At 47.4% G+C, this 20,071-nt stretch overlaps 1 long non-coding RNA gene across 1 annotated transcript; it reads right to left on the minus strand.

Annotated features, from left to right (window-relative positions):
* Positions 1-5,633: 5,633 nt before the first annotated feature.
* Positions 5,634-9,247, minus strand: LOC114672421 (uncharacterized). The gene is made up of 4 exons (XR_003722798.2): positions 8,800-9,247; positions 7,504-7,543; positions 6,945-7,046; positions 5,634-6,286 (listed from the first exon to the last, which is right to left on the minus strand). It is a non-coding gene; the product is annotated as an uncharacterized LOC114672421 (long non-coding RNA).
* Positions 9,248-20,071: the final 10,824 nt, after the last annotated feature.

Consider the following 20,071-nt stretch of genomic DNA (forward strand, 5'->3'; position numbering starts at 1 on the left):
AGGAGAATCGCTTCAACCTGGGAGGTGGAGGTTGCAGTGAGCAGAGATTGCACCACTGCACTCCAGGCTGGGTGACAGTGAGACTCTGTCTCAAAAAAAGAAAAAAAGAAAAAAAACAAAACAGACTTTGACTCTCCAGGGGCAGCAACTTGTGGGTTGGCAAATAACTGGCAGATAAAGGTTATTAGTAAAGCTTGTTAATATAGATTCCTGTGGTACCATCTTCAGGCTGGTAAGGGTCTAAAGTTATCCTCCATGGTTAGCTTGCATTCTCCTAGGTAGAAGAGGGAGTGGGATATCTTTTGTCTTTGTAAATCAATGTCCTGCTTTTGGGCACATAGAGGAGAGTAGAGCGCTTTCCTGCATCTGCTTCTAAATTGCCTTCAGCTCAACAATCCATCTTTTGGGGTGGCATGTTCTGGTCTCCCCTATTAAACTATAACCTTTGGAGGTCAAGGGTTATATCTTTCCCTTCTTTGCCCTCTCAGTGCCCTACTCTGTAGGGCTCCTAATGACTTTAATTCCCAAATGGTCACTGGGCACCTATTAAATAGCAAACAGCATGCTAAGCACTAGGGATGCAAAGAACAGTAAAATATGACCTGGGAAAGGAATAGGATTTATATGCACCTGCTGTATATCATCTAATGACTAAGAAAGAAAGACAGCTCTGGAGTCTGCCTGGGGTTGAATCCTGTCTCTGGTGTTAAATTAACTACAAGACCTTGGGCAAGTTACTTAACTTCTTTAGCCTGAGTTTTCTCATCTTCAAAAATAGTAATGATCATTACCTACTGTATTAGCTCCCTAGGGCTGCTGTAACAAATCACAAACTGGGTGGCTTAAAACAACAGAAATTTATTCTCTCAAAGCTCTGGAAGCCAGAGTCCAAAATCAAAGTGTCAGCAAGGCCATGCTCCCTGGAAGGCTCTGGGGAAGAACTCCTTCCTTGCCTCTTCCTAGCTCTGGTGGCTCCTGGCAGCCCTAGGTGTTCCGTGGCTTGTAGCTGCATCATTCTAAGCTCTGATTCCATCTTTACAAGGCATCTCCTCTTACGCTCTCTGTATCTCTCTGTGTCCTCTCCTCTTCTAAGAAAGACACTAGTCACTGGAATTATTATTATTATTTTTTTTGAGACGGAGTTTTACCCTTGTTGCCCAGGCTGGAGTGTAATGGCGCTATCTTGGCTCACTACAACCTCTGCCTCTCAGGTTCAAGTGATTCTCCTGCTTCAGCCTCCTGAGTAGCTGGGATTATAGGCGCCTGCCACTATGCCCGGCTAGTTTATTTGTATTTTTAGTAGAGACAGGGTTTCACCATGTTGGCCAGGCTGGTCTCGAACTCCTGACCTCAGATGATCCGCCCACCTTGGCCTCCCAAAGTGCTGCGATTACAGGCATGAGCCACCACAGCCGGCCCCAGTCACTGGATTTAGGGCTCGCCCTAATCCAGTGTGACTTCTTCTGAACTAATTACATCTGCAAAACTCTATTTTCAAATAAGGTCACACTGTGAGATTCTGGGTTGACAAGAATTTTTGGAAGACACTTGTTCAACCCACAGCACCTGTTTTGTCAGGTCATTGTGAGGATTAAATGAGATGATGCCTGTGAAGCATTTGGCACAATGCCTGGCACATAGTAAAATTCGTTGAATGTTAGTCATTTTTAGGGCAGTAAATTAATCAGCATTGTTTTTATTTGTGAACATCAGAAACCCAATTCAGTCCTTGTGTGGCTTAATGAGGCTATGGAGTGCCTTTCCCTCTTCATCGCCCAGCTTTCTTCATTGTCTTTATCCTTAGGCACACTCTCCTAGAGAGGTGGCAAGAAAATCTCTCAGCAAATCTGGAGCTCCATTAGACCAGCTAACCATGCTTGATGGAAAAGGATCACCTCTTTCTCAATAGTTTCAGCCAAAGTTCCTGGGCTGAATCTCATGGAACCAACTGGAACATGAGCCTATCCCAGAGCCAATCCCTGTGGCCAGGGGGATGCAATATCCTGAACTAGGGGATGGGGTGGAGGGTGAACCACCTGAGCTGCAAATGAGGGAAGGGTGGCTCCCAAAAGAGAAATCAAAATGTGAACCCTCAGATACCAAATCTGCAAAAACACAAATAGTCAACTATAGACTGTGACAATGTTGTGTGCCAGCTCCTAGCATGGTCTTTGGCACAGTATAGAAGTTCAGTAAATGTTTGTTGAATAATCGTATGAATAATGCAAGAAAACACGTTAGGCACCAAGTAAGATGCTCATGTTGGCGGGGCGTGGTGACTCACCTCTGTAATCCCAGCACTTTGGGAGGCTGAGGCAGGCGAATTACTTGAGGCCGAGAGTTCAAGACCAGCCTAGCCAACATGGCGAAACCCCATCTCTACTAAAAATCCAAAAATTAGCCAGGCATAGTGGCGTGCGCCTGTAATCCCAGCTACTCAGGAGGCTGAGGTGGGAGAATCGCTTGAACCTGGGAGGTGGAGGCTACACTGAGCCGAGATCATGCCACTGCACTTCAGTCTGGGTGACAGAATGAGACTCTGTCTCAAAAAAAAAAAAAACAACAAAACCCAAAAGCTCATGTTTTCTCATTTTCTCATTACTTCCCACTGCAAAGAAGATATTCCACTTTGCAGGTGTGGAAATTGAGGCTGACTGAGTTTAAGTGATCTAAGATGACAGAATAAAAAGCAGTAAAGCTAGGATTCAAAGCAGGTGGGTTTCATTGCAGTGCCTGTGATATTTCTATTACACCATGCTGCCTTTGTCCACCAGACTCATAGCCAGGGAAGAAAGTTTGAACACATACCACTGTTGGGTGCAAAAACAAAATGAGTTTGTTGATGAAGGTGCTGATGTACAGCAGGTAGTGGAGGAGGAAGGAGACGGTAAACCTAAAGAGAATGTTGTAGGGATTTCACCCTGAGAAATTCAGATCTGCATTTGGGGCTGGATGAGGAGGACATTCCAGGAGCTCTGAAAGAGCCCAGTAAGTGGGTGAATCAGGTGACCTAATCCACCAAAACAGCTTCAGTGTCTCCAAGAGGGAGGGGGACATGAAGCCTGTGAGGGTCACCCATGCGTCAACAGTTCATCAATTATTGACATTTTTTCTTTTTGATTGCTATGTAGTATTCCATTGTGTAAATATGCCATAATTCTATTTTTTTTAGATGGGATCTCATTGTGTTGCTCAGGCTGGAATGCAGTGGCCTGAACTCCTGGGCTCAAGTGATCCTCCTGCCTCAGCCTCCCAAGTAACTGGGACTACAGGAAACATGCCATAATTATTTTCTCCATTCTGTTGTTGATGATATTTAGGTTGTTTCTAGTTTTTTGCTATTAGGAATAAGCCACTATGAACATTCTTGTGCATGTCCTTTTGTGGTCATAGCATGCATTTCTGTTGGATACACTCAGGAATAAAATTGTTGGGTCATCCAGATGTCCCCCATTCATCGTTGGCTGTTCTTTGTCTTCTACCTCTCAAAGCCCCTCAGATAGTGCAGAACTCCTGCCTGTCTAGAGCTCTCTAAGCCTGGAGGCAGGGGGTTGGACAAGGTGATCCCCCGAGGCCTCTCTCAGCATTTCTCTGAAGGATTTAGCCATGGGTCTCTGGCCCCAGCTCCCACCAGCATCACTGTTTGCTCATGAAAACGTTTCATGCGATTAGCCAAGTAATGACATCTTAAAACTGTAGAGCTAATATATTACGTAATAAAACACAGAAGCAAATCTCTTTGACACATACTGGTGATTTACTCCGCCAGCCATAAAGATAATTACATTTCAGGTTGATATATAAAAGGCGGCAGGCAGAGCTTATGAAGAATTAGCATAGCTTTGTGTTGGACCTCTCCATTCATGTGGACCAGTTCATCATTCCTCCTGCAGTTAGCCAGCAAACATTGACTCAGCTGGGCCTTCCCAGTGACTGGTCACCGCTGCCACTGGCCCTGTTGGCAGCATGGAAAGGGCAGATGGAGAGGGCCAGGTCTGAGGTGTAAGGCATTCATTCCTACAGGCAGCTCTGTGACATTGAAGCTGTCTTCACGGGGTTAACAAGAATTCTGAACAGAAATATGGGGATGATTAAGCATTAATCAGGCTGCACTCTGACCAGCTTCGTTGTAACCAACAGTCACAGTAGGTCTAGATACTGGCCGTTTGCATCCACATGGTTCCTATAGATAGAATTTCTGATGTCAGAACCACAAGACTATTGTTTAAGCTAGATAGGATCTCTGACTTTAGAATCACAAGGCTCTCATTTAAAAATTGCTTACCGTGTTTTTCAGATCCCCAATTCCAGTAAAACAGCTTATGCCAACCAGTTTGAAGACTCCCACGGAGGAACAGAATCAATATGAGAATACAGTTTCTTCATCTCCCTGTCTTATGGCTTCAACCTGCACTCTTTGACCAATCAACAATCTCCACACTTTCACTCCAAAACCCTGAAGAACACGATCCCCAGACTCCTCAGGGAGTTGGATTTGAGGTTTCCTCCTGCCTCCTTGTTTGGTGTCCCTACAATTAAACCTCTTTCTCTGCTGCAACCTGGTGTCTTGGGCATATTTAAAATTGTCTTTGCAGAGATTATGACAGTGAGAGAAGTCTAGCAAGGCTGACTCCATCTTGCTTCTAACCCCCCAGGCTGGCTGTCCTCCCTCATTCCTGGGCATAGGCCAAGCTAACCATGGGAGGAATTTAGTTTACAGTTTAACTTTGAAGTAAGGATGATAATAGTCCCTCTCTAAAACTGATCCCCTCCTTGTTAGGGGGCTGAAGCTGCCCTTGTAAGACCAATGGAAGGCCACAAGATTAGGAATATCGGAGGGGCCTGAATTCTGCTTAAATGTAGGGCAGGGCTGGGCATGGTGGCTCATGCCTATAATCCCAGCACGTTGGGAGGCTGAGGCAGGCAGATTACAAGGTAAGGAGTTCGAGACCAGCGTGGCCAGCATGGTGAAGCCCCGTATCTACCAAAAAAAAAAAAAAAAAAAAAATTAGCCAGACATGGTGGTGCATGCCTGTAGTCACAGTTACTTGGGAAGCTGAGGCAGAAGAATCACTTGAACCCAGCAGGTGGAGGTTACAGTGAGCTGAGATCACGCCACTGCACTCCAGCCTGGGTGATAGAGTGAGACTCTGTCTCAAAAAAAAAAAAAAAAAAAAAAAAAGAAGAAGTAGGGCACAGTTTCCATAATCTCTTATTTCTAAGGAGTTGTTGTGGCTAGAGGTCACAAGTTTTGTGACCTCCCCATTGCTCCTACAGATAACACCACTACCAATCCCAGAATCTAAGATTGGTCTTCTGAGATGTTTCTCAGACTTCTGCATTCTGGCAACCGACTGAGCCCACCTGGACTTAATGACTCATGACTCAACCAGTCCTGTGCCCTCACCCCAACCAGAGGCAGACACAGTGCATGAGGACAGTTTTCCACCAGGATCGCATCCCTGACCAATCAGCAGCACCCATTCCTTAGTTCCCTGCCCACCAAACTATCCTTGAAAAATTCTAACCTCCAAGCCTTCAAGGAGATTGAGTTGAGTGATCCCCAGTTCTCCCACGTGGCTGGCCTATCATTAATTAAATTGTTTACTGTAATACCACAGTATCAGTGAATGTATCGTTAATTAAATTCTTTAATACCACAGTATCAGTGAATGGGTTTTGTCCGTACAGCAGGCAGAAAGAATCCACTGGGCAATTACTTGCTGACTTGCTGAATACATCAGGCAATGGACTTACTACAGTTACAACACTGCAGAAGAAGCATCTGGCCTGGTAGACAGGGTGCCTTTTCTCTGGGCCTGATTTGCCACCACCAGCCTTAAGCAACTCACCACCTCTCTTGGAGTCAACATACATGCTGGGAGCAAGAGGCTCCCAGCTCCTCACTGATCACCCAGGAGAGGTTTACAGTAAATGCTCTGAACTTCCAGGACCAATTTTCTGAAGCAAAAGTCAGGTCTCTCAGTCTGACAAGTTTTCTTCTTCTTCCTTCTTCCTTCTTCCCTTCCTTCTCCTTCTCCTTCTCCCCTTCTCCTTCTCCTTCTCCTTCTGCTTCTCCTTCTTCCTCCTCCTCCTCCTCTTTCTCTTCTTTCTTTCTTCCTCTTCCTTTTTCTTCATCTCCTTTTCCTTCTTCTTCTTCTTCATCCTCTTCTTTCTCTTCTTCCTCTTCTTTCTTTCTCTTCTTTCTTCTTCTTCCTTCTTCTTCTTTTTTAAATCAGGAAGGCTCCCAAGCCCGAGTAGGCACAGAGAGGTTACTGGTGCATTTCTAAGGATGAAAGGACAAGGAATTTGCAACTGAGCTGTCCTGGTGTCATTGACCTCAAGGATTCCCTTCCCCATTGTGGCCGTAAAGGAAAAAATGGAGGCAAAATTAATATAAGAAGAGAGTTTGTTTGCATCAAGTTTGAAGACTGCAATCAGGGAGCATAGATTTAAGTTGCCCTGAACATAAGCTCTTAATTAGCAGCAGTTACAAGTGGGTTTTCAAAAGAAAAGAAGAGGCAGTTCACAGGTTGTTTACCAAGAATGTATACTAAGATAAGCTGGGCAACAGAGTGAGACCCTTGTCTCTATTAAAAAAAAAAAAAAAAAAAAAAAAAAAAAGGCCTGGCACAGTCTCTCACACCTGTAATCCCAGCACTTTGGGAGGCTGAGGCTGGTGGATTGCTTGAGCCCAGGAGTGCAAGGCCAGCCTGGGCAACATGTCAAAACCCTGTCTCCACTAAAAATACAAAAAATTAGCCAGGCGCGGTGGCACATGCCTGTAATCTCAGCTACTGGGGAGGTTGAGACATGAGAATTGCTTGAACCTGGGAGGCAGAGGTTTTGGTGAGCCAAGATTGTGCCACTGTGCTACAGCCTGGGTGACAGAGTGAGATTCAGTCTTAAAAAAAAAAAAAAAAGTTATCTGGGTATGGTAGTACCTGGCTGTAGTCCCAGCTACTCCAGAGGCTGAGGCAGGAGGATTGCTTCAGTAGAGGAGGTTGAGGCTTCAGTAAGCAGTGATCATGCTACCACTCTCCAGCCTGGACAACAGAGTGAGACCCTGTCTCTAAAAAGCAAGTAATAATAATAATAACAGCAACATAAGCCATTCATTCGTCATTTGCTATTCTTTGTATCACAAATTTAGGAACCTGAAGATAATGGGTGAGGCAGCTGGTCAGGAACAGAATCCCTTTGAACAATTGTTCCTGGGCCTGGGTGGAATATGAGGAGAGATGTGTATGACTGAATTCCCAAACTCCTGTCTCTCAGGGCCTGATCAGTTTTGCAGGGCTTAGACTGCTCTGAGCTATTTTTCTTTTCTTGCCATGTTCTCTACTGCCCTGCACCAAGAGGCAAGGGCCCAGAGGGATTTAGAGAGAAAAGAAGTTGGAAAAACCCTCAGGCACCAATATTCAAAGTCCTTGTTTAGAAATAGGAAACTGAGGAAGACAGGAGCTCCTGGGTCATTCAGATTCTGTAGGGGAAGAAAAGTACCTTTTCCTTTCACCTTCCTTAGGTTCATTGGCTGGAACACCTGTAACAAAAGACAGATTAACAAGAGAAAAACAAACAGAAGTTTATTAACCTCTATACCTCATGTACACATAGGAGATGCCCAGGGAAAAAGGAGTAAATCTCAAAGAGGTGGCTTAGAATTCAGGCTGAAATACCGTCTTCAGCTGAAACACAGAAAGAAAGGTATGAGGGAGGCCAGTTACGGGAGGTGACCAGGAAAAGCACAGTCAACAAGGGTAAGGTTTGCTATGCATATTAAAGTCAGTGCCTTATCCATTGATAAGTCTCTAGTGGTTTGGAGACATCCTTCTCTTCCTGGTACACAGAGGGAGACATCCTTACAAAGGGAGATTTCCTTTGTAAATGTAAATTTCCCATACAAAAGGGTAACTTCTACTCTGTTTTCAGTTTCTCCTGTGTCTGCAGTTTCTCAAAATAATCCTTATGCTAGAAAGGCATATTTTAGGGTGGCATATTCTGGTCCCCTACAGTCATATTTTGGTCTCCTACAATTCACAGAGAAAATTAGTGTCAGAGTCGAGACTAGAAGCCAGCACGAGATGTATATAGCCAAAGTCATGCTGCTGCCATCCTGGGTAAATGGAGCCCAGAATCTAATATTGTATCTGCTCCTTCTCTTACCTAGGCACAAACTGAGAATTTTTTTTTTTTTTTTTTTTTTGAGATAGAGTCTCACTCTATCGCCAGGCTGGAGTGCAGTGGTACGATCTCAGCTCACTGCAACCTCCACCTCGTGGGTTCAAGCGATTCTCCTGCCTCAGCCTCCTGAGTAGCTGGGACTACAGGTGCATGCCACCACGCCCAGTTAATTTTTGTATTTTTAGTAGAGATGGTGTCTCACTATGTTGGCCAGGCTGGTCTTGATCTCCTGACCTCGTGACCCACCCACCTTGGTCTCCCAAAGGGCTGGGATTAGAGGCATGAGCCACCGTGCCCAAACTGCAATCTTAAAGGAAACCCAGCCTCATGCTTCGTCTTTTCTCATGTTTCCCCACCCCTCTTCTCTTGCTCAGGTGCTGGTGGCCTGTCTAGTGGAGGGTTGCTCTGGATGCAGCAAGGTTGGACAGGATGAGCTCTCGAGAGCCAGGGCTTTTGATCCTTAGACTTGGGGAGAGGTGGGACCTGGGAGGTCAACTGCAGGTAACCCAGCTGCAGTAGCCATTAGCCAGCTGTGAGCCCTTGGGAACTGGGAACCGGGACTCCTGGGATCTGCCTCCCTTCTCTCTCCTCCCTGGTCTTCTGAGGCCAACTCACCTTTGGTTTTCCACTGGGAAATGTGTTCACCTCTCCAAACCTGGACAGAGCGCCTCCTCCTGGCTGAGTGGGGATGTTCTCCAGCGAGCCTTGGGACGTTGGGGAGCAACGCTGCACACATGGGGTTCATCAAAAAGCCATTTGCAGGCCAGGTGCGGTGGCTCACACCTGTAATCCCAGCACTTTGGGAGGCTGAGGCGAGTGGATCTTCTGAGGTCAGGAGTTCAAGACCAGTCTGGCCAACATGATGAAACCCCATCTGTACCGAAAATACAAAAATTAGCTGAGTGTGGTGGCATGCACCTGTAATCCCAGCTACTCGGGAGGCTGAGGCAGGAGAATGGCTTGAACCCAGGAAGCAGAGGTTGCAGTGAGCCAAGATTGCACCACTGCACTCCAGCCTGGGTGACAGTGTGAGACTCTGTCTCAGAAAAAAAAAAAAAAAAAAAAAAGCCATTTGCAAGGGTGAGAATTGCATCCTCTGAGCCCCCAGCCCCTCCTCCTTGGCCTGAATGCAGGAATGGCAGGCTTGGGCACTAGCTGGATGGTTGGAGGAGAACTCCAACTCAGCAGAGCAGCACGCGGGGCCTAGAAGGCAGTATGGGAACCACTTCTAGGTTCTGGAATGTGCAAACTCAGCCACGCACAGACCTTCAGCTTCCGGCCCAGCCTCCTGCTGAGTTATTGAGGCAGATAATGGAAGAGGCGGGGGAGCGGGGGGGGGGCGCCTAGAAACCCCCAAGCCCCTCCTCCTGCCCATTGTTCCCTCCGAATCCCTCTCCCGCGGCTCAGCGCTGCGGAGCTCAGGGGCGCAGGCTCTTCGAGCTCAGGGGCGCAGGCTCTTAGAGCTGCGGTGGGGCGGGGGCCGCGGGGCGTCCGTTTGTTCTCCGCGGAGGAGGCGACGCGCCGCCAGCGACCGCAGCTCACGTCCTCGAGCTTCTGGGAGCCGCCCCAGCGGGAGCCAGGGAGAAGATGAATCGCGTTGAGTGACACAGGACATGGCAGATTGGATGTTTAATTTGGGTATCTCTTTAGAACGCCCCCAACGCCCACCTCCTCTGCTCCCACTTAGCATCCAGCCGGCGAGAAAGCCCTGCTCCTCACAAATTGCCTTGTCGGCTCAGAGAAAAATGCCAGCGTGACTGATTGCTAGCTGGGTCCCTCCAAGTGCGCAGGAAGGAACCGGCACGACCGCACAGTGCTCCTTCCTACAGAGACGCGGCGTCGTGCCAGAGCCGGAGATTTGAGTCAGACACCGGGAAGGACTGCCCGTGGAGGAGGGCCGCTCGTGGGGCTAGGGGTTTGTTTAGGGGTCTCTCGGGGCCAGAGGGAGGGCCAGGCGACTCTGGCTGGGGTCTGGCGGCTGTGGGGGTCCTGCGGGGCCTGGAGGCAGGGGCCGACACCCGGTCCGCGAGAGGGGGAACTTGCAGGGCGCGGAGGCGGAACGCAGCCCCCAGCAGGCGGACAGCCTTCCCCAGACTGCTTGGAGCTTGGAGCCCGGCGCCAAAACCTGCAGATCACAACCTGTCAGTCGCGCTTTCCCGGCAGCCTCACCTGCCTCCAGATCTTTCCAAACAAGGAAAGGAGCTGCAAACATGGCAATCACCTTCCTGGCAGCGGCAGACAGCTGCCAGGGAGCAGCAGGCGACGAGCCAGCCCAGTCCGGGAGGCGGAGACGTGATCAGGCTGTGGCAGCCCCCCATACCCAGCTAGAGCTCGGGCGGACCCCCCTCCTCCCGCAGGGAGTGTGGTGGATGTCCAAGGTCACCCTCGGCTCGGCAGGGGTTCAGCACCGGAGCAGCCACCTGTTCAGGTGGCAGTTCTGGAAGGACCCCTCGGGGCTCGGGGAGGGTGGGACTAGAGCCGCACCCTGGCTTTTGCTAACCATTTGTGTGACTGGGGCAAGTGCCCTGGCCTTGGACTCTGACCGCACCGCACAGGGCCTGGGGTCGCTTCCATGCAGCTCTCTCATTCTGATTTTGGAGATCTCTTGGGAAGAGCTAAGGGTGGCTTTTAGGCCCTGAAGCTGGGGAGGGCCCAGAAACCAGGCTTTCTAGGCTGTGGAGTGGCCCTGATCCTCTCATCATTGTCCAAATGATTGCTTGAAGCCAACTCAGTGGGGTGTTGAGGTGGCTAATCCAAGCTACTTGAGATGAAGAGGTGTTGGAGGTCTGACCCTGGTTAAGCCTGAGTGATCTGGGACTCAGGGCTCCCAAAAGGTTGGAATGAAGAACTTCCTTTGGAGGGTTAATATAGGATAATTTAAGGGGTCCCTACCTTCCTTCCCATCAGCCTGTGGGGTGTTACTGCCCATGCCAAGGACAGCCCGATGGGTGCGCCAGCTTCCCTTAGAACTGACTGCCTTTTACTCCATGAACTGTTTGAGATTGCATGGGTTCCTCTGAGTTCTTGAAAGTATGAGGACAAACAGAAGGGAGGATGCTCTCAACATGAATGTGGATAATTTGCCCCCAGTGAAGCCGCAGTGTAGGTAATTTACCTGTACAAATTAAGAGATGGATACTTTTCCATCTGGTCTCATTCAGATGTATTCTCAAATCAGAAAATATCTACTCTTTAGCTCCCAGGCCAAGTGATACTTACTAGTCCTTCACCAAGCCCACCTTCCCAGCTTCCTCACATACAGTAGTGGATGAATTGCGCCCCCTTGCCACATGGAACAGGGCCGTCAAAGTGGCCCTAGGCCAAGGGGAGGTCTCTGCCGCCTTCCCCTGGGTTACCCTTGGGTCCTGCTCCTCAGGCCACTCCCCTGTCTCTGGCCCTGTGGGGAGGAGGCTGCCCTGGTCATGGCCGCCTGCCTGTTATTCCTGACTCACCACTGTCCCCAGGTGTACCATTCCTGCCCTCTCCTCAGCTACAGTTGAAGCCTTTAATTTTGCACACTTTGGGATCATGGTTGTGTCACTGGAATAAATCAAGCAGGTCTCAATGCCCGCTCCCACCCTGGCAAAAAAAAAAAAAAAAAAAAAAAAAAAAAAATGGCCCTAGGATGAGAAAGCTGGAGGGAGCGGGCAGGAATCCACTTAAAAATATTCCATAAGCTTAAAACATGCTGTAGGTGGGGAAAATATCATGATCAGATGGAAGTTAGGGTGGCAGAGAATGTCACCAAGTCACCTTGATCCATTGCAAGAAAGAGGCTGGGATCTGGGTGCCGAGGAAACTTTCACCAAGCTGTGTGAAGACTCAGCCTTTCCTCAGTATCCTAGCTAGCTCCCCCTTCCCGTGCCACACCTTCTCTACTCTATAAAGGGGCTTAACATCCTCATGCTCTCTGCTTGCTCACCAAGTTTTCAGCGAAGTATCTCTAATAGTCATTTACACCTGCATTAGAAGATAAGTTCCTGGGTGACAGCTTATGTAAATGTTCAGGTCAACTTTTCAGAAGGTATTTGCTATGGTTTGAATGTGTCCCCCCCAAAAGCATGTGTTGGAGACATAATTGCTATTGTAACCGTATTAAGAGGTGAGCCTCTTAATACGGTGGCTCATGCCTGTAATTCCAGCTATTTAGGAGGCTGAGGTGGGAGAATTGCTTGAGGCCAGGAGTTTGAGACCAGCCTGGGCAACATAATGAGACCCTATCTCCAAAAAGTAAAAACATAAAAAATTAGCTGGGTGTTTGTGGTGTGGCTATTAGCTGGTAGTTGGTGCCAGCTACTCAGGAGGCTGAGACTGAGGTGGGAGGATGGCTTGAGCCTAGGAGTTTGAGGCTGCAGTGAGTTATAATTACACCATTATACCCCAGCCTGGGAAACAGAGTGAAACCTCATTTCTAAAAAAACAAACAAACAAAAAAGAGGCCAGGCGTGGTGGCTCATACCTGTAATCTCAGCACTTTGGGAGGGTGAGATGGGTGGATCATGAGGTCAGGAGTTCGAAACCAGCCAGCCTGGCCAGCATGGTGAAACCTCGTCTCTACTAAAAATACAAAAATTAGCTGGATGTGGTGGTGTGTGCCTGTAATCCCAGCTACTCGGAAGGCTAAGGCAGGCGAATCGCTTGAATCTGGGAGGTGGATGTTGTAGTGAGCTGAGATTATGCCATTGCACTCCACCCTGGGTGAAAGAGCAAGACTCTGTCTCAAAAAAAAAAAAAAAAAGAAGAAAGAAAGAAAAAGAAAGAGGCAGGATCTTTAAGAGGTGGTTAGGCCATGAGGGGTCTGCCCTTATGAATGGATTAATGCCATTGACCATTGTCTTAGGAATGGGTTCCTTATAAAAAGAGGAGGTCAGCCCTTCTCTCTGTCTTCACCCTTCTCCTCGAATCTCTCTCTCTCCCCCACCTCCTCTCTCTCTCTCCCCCACCTCCTCTCTCTCTCTTTCTCTCTCTCTCGCTCACCCATGTGATGCCTTCTGTCATGCTATGATGCAGCAAGCTCTTACCAGACGCTGCCCCCTCAGTCTTGGACTTCCCAGCCTCCAGAACCATAAGCCAGTAAATTTCTATTCACTGTAAATTACCCAGTCTGAGGTATTCTGTGGGAGCAGCACGAAACAGACAAAGATGATATTCATATTTAAATAATCTAAGACTTTTTATATCTAACTCTGGGCTTTCTTCTCTGGTAAAAATAAGATCAATGTTGATAGCACTTGGTCTCAGAGCCCCTGACGTTAGCACTAAGTTACAAGCACTTACTCTGCCATCAGATATGGTGTCCCTGCTGAGGCTCTGGCAGTAGGACGAGCCCAAAACAAAGCAAGTGGTCCCAGTGCCTTTCCCTACTTCCACTTCCTGCTCCAGGTTGATGGGCTGGACATAATGGTTAAGATTAAGGGATCTGGCCAGGCGCAGTGACTCACACCTGTAATCCCAGCACTTTGGGAGGCTGAGGTGGGAAGATCACTTGAGGCCAGGAGTTTGAGACCTGCCTGGGCAACGCAGTAAAACCTCATCTCTACTAAAATTACAAAAATTAGCTGGGTGTGGTGATGCACGGCTGTAATCCCAGCTACTCAGGAGGCTGAGGCACAAGAATCGCTTGAACTCAGGAGGCAGAGGTTGCAGTGAGCCGAGATTGTGCCACTACACTCCAGCTTGGGTGACAGAATGAGACTCTGTCTCAAAACAAAACAAACAAATTAGCTGGGTGTGGTGGCACACACCTGTAATCCCAGGTAGGAGGCTGAGGCAGGAGAATTTCTTGAACCCAAGAAGTGGAGGTTGCAATGAGCAGAGATCATGCCACTGCACTCCAGCATGGGCCACAGAGCAAGACTCTGTCTCAAAAAAAAAAAAAAAAGAAAGAAAGAAAGAAAGATTAGAGAGTGAGGCTCAGAGATTCCTGAGAGGAGCTTTGTCAGTTCCCCCTAGTCCAGAAAGGACTGAGTAAGCCCACTCTTGGTACTTTTCTGAATCAGCCTAAAAGTGACTTCTCTTGGTTGGGGCAATTTTGGAGAGCGAATTGCAAGGGGCAGAAGCTTGGAAAGGACTGGAAGGAAGGAAGGAGGGTGTTGTTGCAGCCAATGCCAGCTGTTTCCCCTCCCAATCCGATGCTGTGAACTGCTGGCTAATGGGTGCAAATGCTTTTTAGCCTCTGGCTCCTCTCTGCCATTCCCACCCCACAGCTGGACTGTGCTTGGCAGAGGCACATAATTGGCTCTGTGCATTGGAGCCAGTGAGGGAAGAACTACAGTGGGAGGGACAGAAGGGAGACGTTAGGGAAAGAAGGATCCTACACCTTTCTCTCTGCCCACTCACTGTGGTCCCCTCTGCCCTCAGGTGGGTCACAGAATGGTGGAACGGAAAGCTCAAGAGATCTGCAGTCAGAAGACCTGAGACCTCTTCATGTGCTAGCTGTTACCTAACTTTATTTAGCCTTATTTTTCCCATCTGTAAAATTGCGATATTGGTTAGGGTTACAGACAAACACAGGTTGGGAGGATGCTCTTTGGTGTGGGAAGGAACTTGATAGTCTGTAGAAGGAAGTGCAGATGTGAGTTGTTATTCCTACTCCTGTCTTGCAGGAAGCGGGATGCCTGGCCAGACACCTCAGCATGCATATCACTCATCAAGCCACCCCCACCCCTGCACATACAGGTGCATGTTCCACAGTAAACCAAAACAACAGCCTCAGAAACAGCCAACAAAAACTGAAGGTGTGATGTTTATCCACGTGGGTTCCTCCTAATCCAAAAAAACTTAGACTTGGGCCTCTAGGACTCATTCCAGTGAGGATGCTCTGAGCACTCATGAAGCTTTCATGGGAGTCTGCAGGAGGGAAGGCGGGTGGAGGAGGGACAGGATCTCTTCAAAGGGCAAATTAATGCATGCCAAGCTAACACATGCCAACCAACATTACTGAGCATCCCCTGAATGCCCATACCTAAGCTAGACATTTCACAGGAGCCAAGATAACTCTGAAGGGTTTTACAGTTAATGGAGATGATAACTAAACCTTCCTTCAAACAGAGAAATAATGGGAAACATAGATTGCAGTACCCACAATTGTAGAAGGAAGGAAGCTGTTCTCCTCAGAGCCCCAGGCCCATCCCATCAAACAATGGTGCTCCCAGGGTAAATGGAGTTCTCTTTGGCTGGGCAGAGAGCATGAGGCCAAGAGGGAAAGATATTGGGGTGCCGGGCATCACAGCAGGCTCCCTTTCTGCCTTCCCACACCAGTCCCCTGACACCAACTGGATGTCACTCAATTCAATTCAATTCAATTCAATTCAATTCAATTCAATTCAATTCAATTCAATTCAATTTAATCCAATTCAATTTTGACATCAGCTACCTGAAGTTAGCACAAATCCCACAGGTTAAGGGGCTTAGTCCCGCAAGACTGCCCACTTCAGATACCAACTACAAGTCCTGGGTGTCCTCAAGTCACCCACACTTCTGCCTGCCCAGCTATAAATTCAGGGGTTCCTCTGCACCCCCATTTTGAGTTGATAACTTAATAGAATGACTCAGAGAACTCACTGGAAGCATTATATTTACAATTACCATTTTATTGTAAAGGATACAAATAAACAGCCTGATGAAGATGCACACACAGCAAGGTCTGTAAGAGTCCCGAACACAAAAGCTTCTGTTGGAGTCAGGGTGTGCCACCCTTCTGGTATGCCAATATTAGTATGTTTACCAACCAGGAAGTTCTCCAAGCCTTGTTGTTCAGAGTTTCTATTGCGGTTTCATTATGTAGGCAAGATTGATTTAATCATTGGCCATGTGACTGGACTCCATCTCCATCTTTTCCTGGAGGTGGAAGGGAGAAGGGAGGGGCTGAAAGTTCCAACTCTTTAATCCCTTGGTTGGTTTTCCTAAGAACCAGCCTCTGTTTTGAAACTGTCTAGGGGATCTGCTGTGAGTCATCTCATTAGCATAAACTCAGGTGTGGTTGAAAAGGGCTCATTATGAATAACAAAAGACATTCCTATCATTCAAATTTCTGAAGGTTTTTGAAGCTCTGTGCCAGGAACCTGGGACAAAGACTAAATATATTATTTTTGACTTTATCCCACTTTCTTACTCATAGAGAAGAAGAAAGAGAACGGGGGAGCGTCCTGAGTGTTTTGTGACTTCATTGTGGGAGGAGGTGCCGGAATTGTATGAGTGGTTGAAGGAAAGTATGAAGAAAACAGAATCACAGATCGTCTTTACTTAACTGGAGGTCTAGCCTACAGAAGAGGGAGCCTCTGCCAGGAGGACTTTGGACCAATGAGTGAAAGTAATGGGAAACCAGTTTTCAGCAGGAGGTGATGGGGTAGGCTGCCTTGAGAAGTAATAAGCTCCTCGAGGATATTTTAACAGAATGCAAGTTCCATGTGAGCATCAACTCAGTTGGACTTGACTTCTGCTGTGTGCCTGGGGCCTGGATATTACCTGACAAAGAGTAGATCCTTACTAAATATTTGGTAAATATTTGTTGAATGCACATTTGTCGAGAAGAAGGGAAGTTAGTTTAAATAACATGAAAACCTAGGCCCAGTCATAAGTCTTTAGTATCCAGCCATTGTGCTGGCTTTTGAGGCAAAAAACAAAAACCAAAACAAAAAAATTCTTCTTGAGAAGCTCACCACAGTAAGTGCTGTAAGTGGGGAGATAGACATTTATGTCTAGAGCAAAGTTTAATAGCAAACAAATCAGTTTCAGTTAAAGATGGCAAGTTGAACCCATCCATTAGTTTACACTCCCCAGAGCCCATGGAAATAACAGCAAAAGGATTTTATTAAAAGGCATAAGCCCTCCAGCCTGGGCGACAGAGCCAGACTCCGTCTCAAAAAAAAAAAAAAATAAAAAATAAAAAATAAAAAATAAAATAAAAAGGCATAAGCCCATCAGTTCAAAGGTGGAATGCAGATGGAGACTTCCAGGTAAAGATGGTGAATTGAATGCACACAATTCATCTTGCTCTTCTTGAAAACCCTAAAGTGACAATAAAGGGATTTTTAAAAAATCAGAAACCCACAAAGATGGAGGTGAGACAGAAATTCCGCAGGACTTGTTTTACAAGATACAGGTCACAAGGATACTGCTGATAAAACAGGATGTGGCAAAGAAACCAGTCAAAACCTGCCAAAACCAAGATGGCAACAAAAGCGACCTCTGATAGTCCTCACTGCTCATTATATGTTAATAACAATGCAGTAGCATGCTAAGGACACTCTCACTAGCACCATGACAGCTTACAAATGCCATTGCAAAGTCCAGAAGGTACCTTACATGGTATAAAAGAAGGAGGAACCCTCAGTTCTGGGAAATCTCTGCCCCTTTCCTGGAAAACTCATGAATAATCAATCCCATGTTTAGCATATAATCAAGAAATAACCATAAATATAGCCGGCCTACAGCCCACAAAAGCTGCTCTGCCTATGGAATAACCACTTTTCATTTCTTTACTTTCCTTCTTTTTTTTTTTTTTGAGATGGAGTTTCGCTCTGTCGCCCAGGCTGGAGTGCAGTGGCACCATCTTGGCTCACTGCAACCTCCGCCTCCTAGGTTCAAGCGATTCTCCTGCCTCAGCCTCCCGGGTAGCTGGGATTACAGGTGCACGCCACCACATCCTGCTAGTGTATTTTTAGTAGAGACGTGGTTTCTCCCTGTTGGTCAGGCTGGTCTGGAATGCCGGACCTTAGGCAATCCACCTGCCTCGGCCTCCCAAAGTGCTGGGATTGTAGGAGTGAGCCACCGTGCCCAGGCTATTCCTTTACTTTCTTGATAAACTTGCTTTCACTTTATTCTGCTTCCTCTTGAATTCCTTCCTGTGCTTGAATTTCTTCCTGCACAAAGCCAAGAGCCCACGTGGCCTCCCGGGCTGAGCCCCAATTTTGGGGTTTGCCCTGTGCCAGAAATAATGGGAGAGAAGACAACAGCAGCACAAGTTTGGAAACTGTAAAGCAATGAATGAGTAAACTGAGTAGACTGGGAAAAGCTGAAGCCTAAACTGAAAGAGGGGAAAGCTAAAAAGCCAATTCCCACCCCCTTTCCCCAAAACCCCTCCAGAATCTCAGGCATTGGTGACACTACTATTGCTGGAAAGTAGAGTGAGGAAGGGAGCTAAAATAAGGAGATCTTGGGCCGGGTGCAGTGTCTTATGCCTGTAATCCCAGCACTTTAGGAGGCCGAGGCAGGCAGATCACTTGAGGTCAGGAGTTCGAGATCAGCCTGGCCAACATGGTGAAACACTGTCTGTACTAAAAATACAAAAATTAGCTGGGAGTGGTGGCAGGCACCCTGTAATCCCAGCTACTTGTAAGGCTTAGGCAGGAGAATCGCTTGAACCCGGGAGGCAGAGGTGGCAGTGAGCCAAGATTGTGCTACTGCACTCCAGCCTGGGTGACAGAACGAGGTGCTGTCACAAACAAACAAAAACAGAGATGGGGTAATTTATAAAGAAAAGAATTTTTTTTTTAATAATTCTGGAGGTTGGGAAGTCCAAGAACATGGTGCCATCATCTGCTCAGTTTCTACAAGGACCTTCTTGCTGTGTCATAACATGGTGGAGGGCATCACATGGCAAGAGGGCAGGAGCATGCGTGTCAGCTCAGGTCTCTCTTCCCTGATGGGACTGGTGGCTTTATAAGAAGGAGTTTCACCCTAATGATGTTACTTAATCCTAGTAACCTCCCAAAGGCCCCACCTCCAACTGACGTATAAATTTGAAGATTGTTTCCAACACATGAAACTTGGGGAACACATTCAAACCATAGCAGTGGCTGGGCACAATGGCTCACGCCTGTAATCTCAGCACTTTGGGAGGCTAAATCTCAGCATAGGGGTGGTTTCTCCCATGGTGTTCTCATGATAGTGAGTTAGTTCTCATGATATCTGATGGTTTTATAAGTGTCAGGTTTTATACGAGGCAGGAAAATCACCTGAGGCCAAGAGCTTGAGACTAACCTGGGCAACATAGTGTGACCCTTCTCTCTCTCTCTCTCTCTTTTTTTAGACAGAATATTATTCTGTCACCCAGGCTGGAGTGCAGTGGTGTGATCTTGGCTCACTGCAACCTCTGCCCCCCAGGTTCAAGCAATTCTCTTGCCTCAGCCTCCTGAGTAGCTGGGATTACAGGCACCCGCCACCACGCTTGGCTAATTCTTGTATTTTTAGTAGAGATGGGGTTTCACCATGTTGGCCAGGCTGGCCTTGAACTCCTGACCTCGTGATCCATCTGCCTTGGCCTCCCAAAGTGTTGGGATTACAGGCATGAGCCACTGCACCTGACAGTGTGACCCTTCTCTACAAAAAAAATTAAAAAATTAGCTGGGCATCGTGATGTACACTTGTAGTCCTAGCTACCTGGGAGGCTGAGGTGGGAGGATCCTTTGAGCCCAGGAGATGAAGGCTACAGTGAGCTGTAATCACATCACTGCACACCAGCCTGGGCAACAGAGTGAGACACTGTTTCAAAAAAGAAAAAACAAAGTAAACTATAGCAGTGGATAATTGTTTTTTCTCCATGCTGGCAGAAGACTGAGGTTTGTTCTTGGAAATGGTAAAACAGGATCTCTGGACTGGGGGATGCCAGGTTGAGGATGGAGATACTATGTTAAAAAAAAGAGGGGGAAAGAGATGACACTGTTGGCGGAAAAAACTTCCTCTCTACCAGCTTGGGTCTGTGTAGTTGGTGCCCTGCAAATGAATGGACATTAGACAGGTTAACAGGAGAAAAGACAAATGTGCAGAAGCAGTCAGTAGCGAGTGCCTTGCTGGACAGCCAGAGTAAAAGGTTCATACATAGTTAACAAAAGAAGGGGTTAGGGCTTCAAGGATGGGAGGTTCTGATGAAGTTTCTTTACACAAT

Source organism: Macaca mulatta, chromosome 14 (genome assembly GCF_049350105.2).
Source record: "Macaca mulatta isolate MMU2019108-1 chromosome 14, T2T-MMU8v2.0, whole genome shotgun sequence".
Taxonomy (NCBI): domain Eukaryota; kingdom Metazoa; phylum Chordata; class Mammalia; order Primates; family Cercopithecidae; genus Macaca; species Macaca mulatta.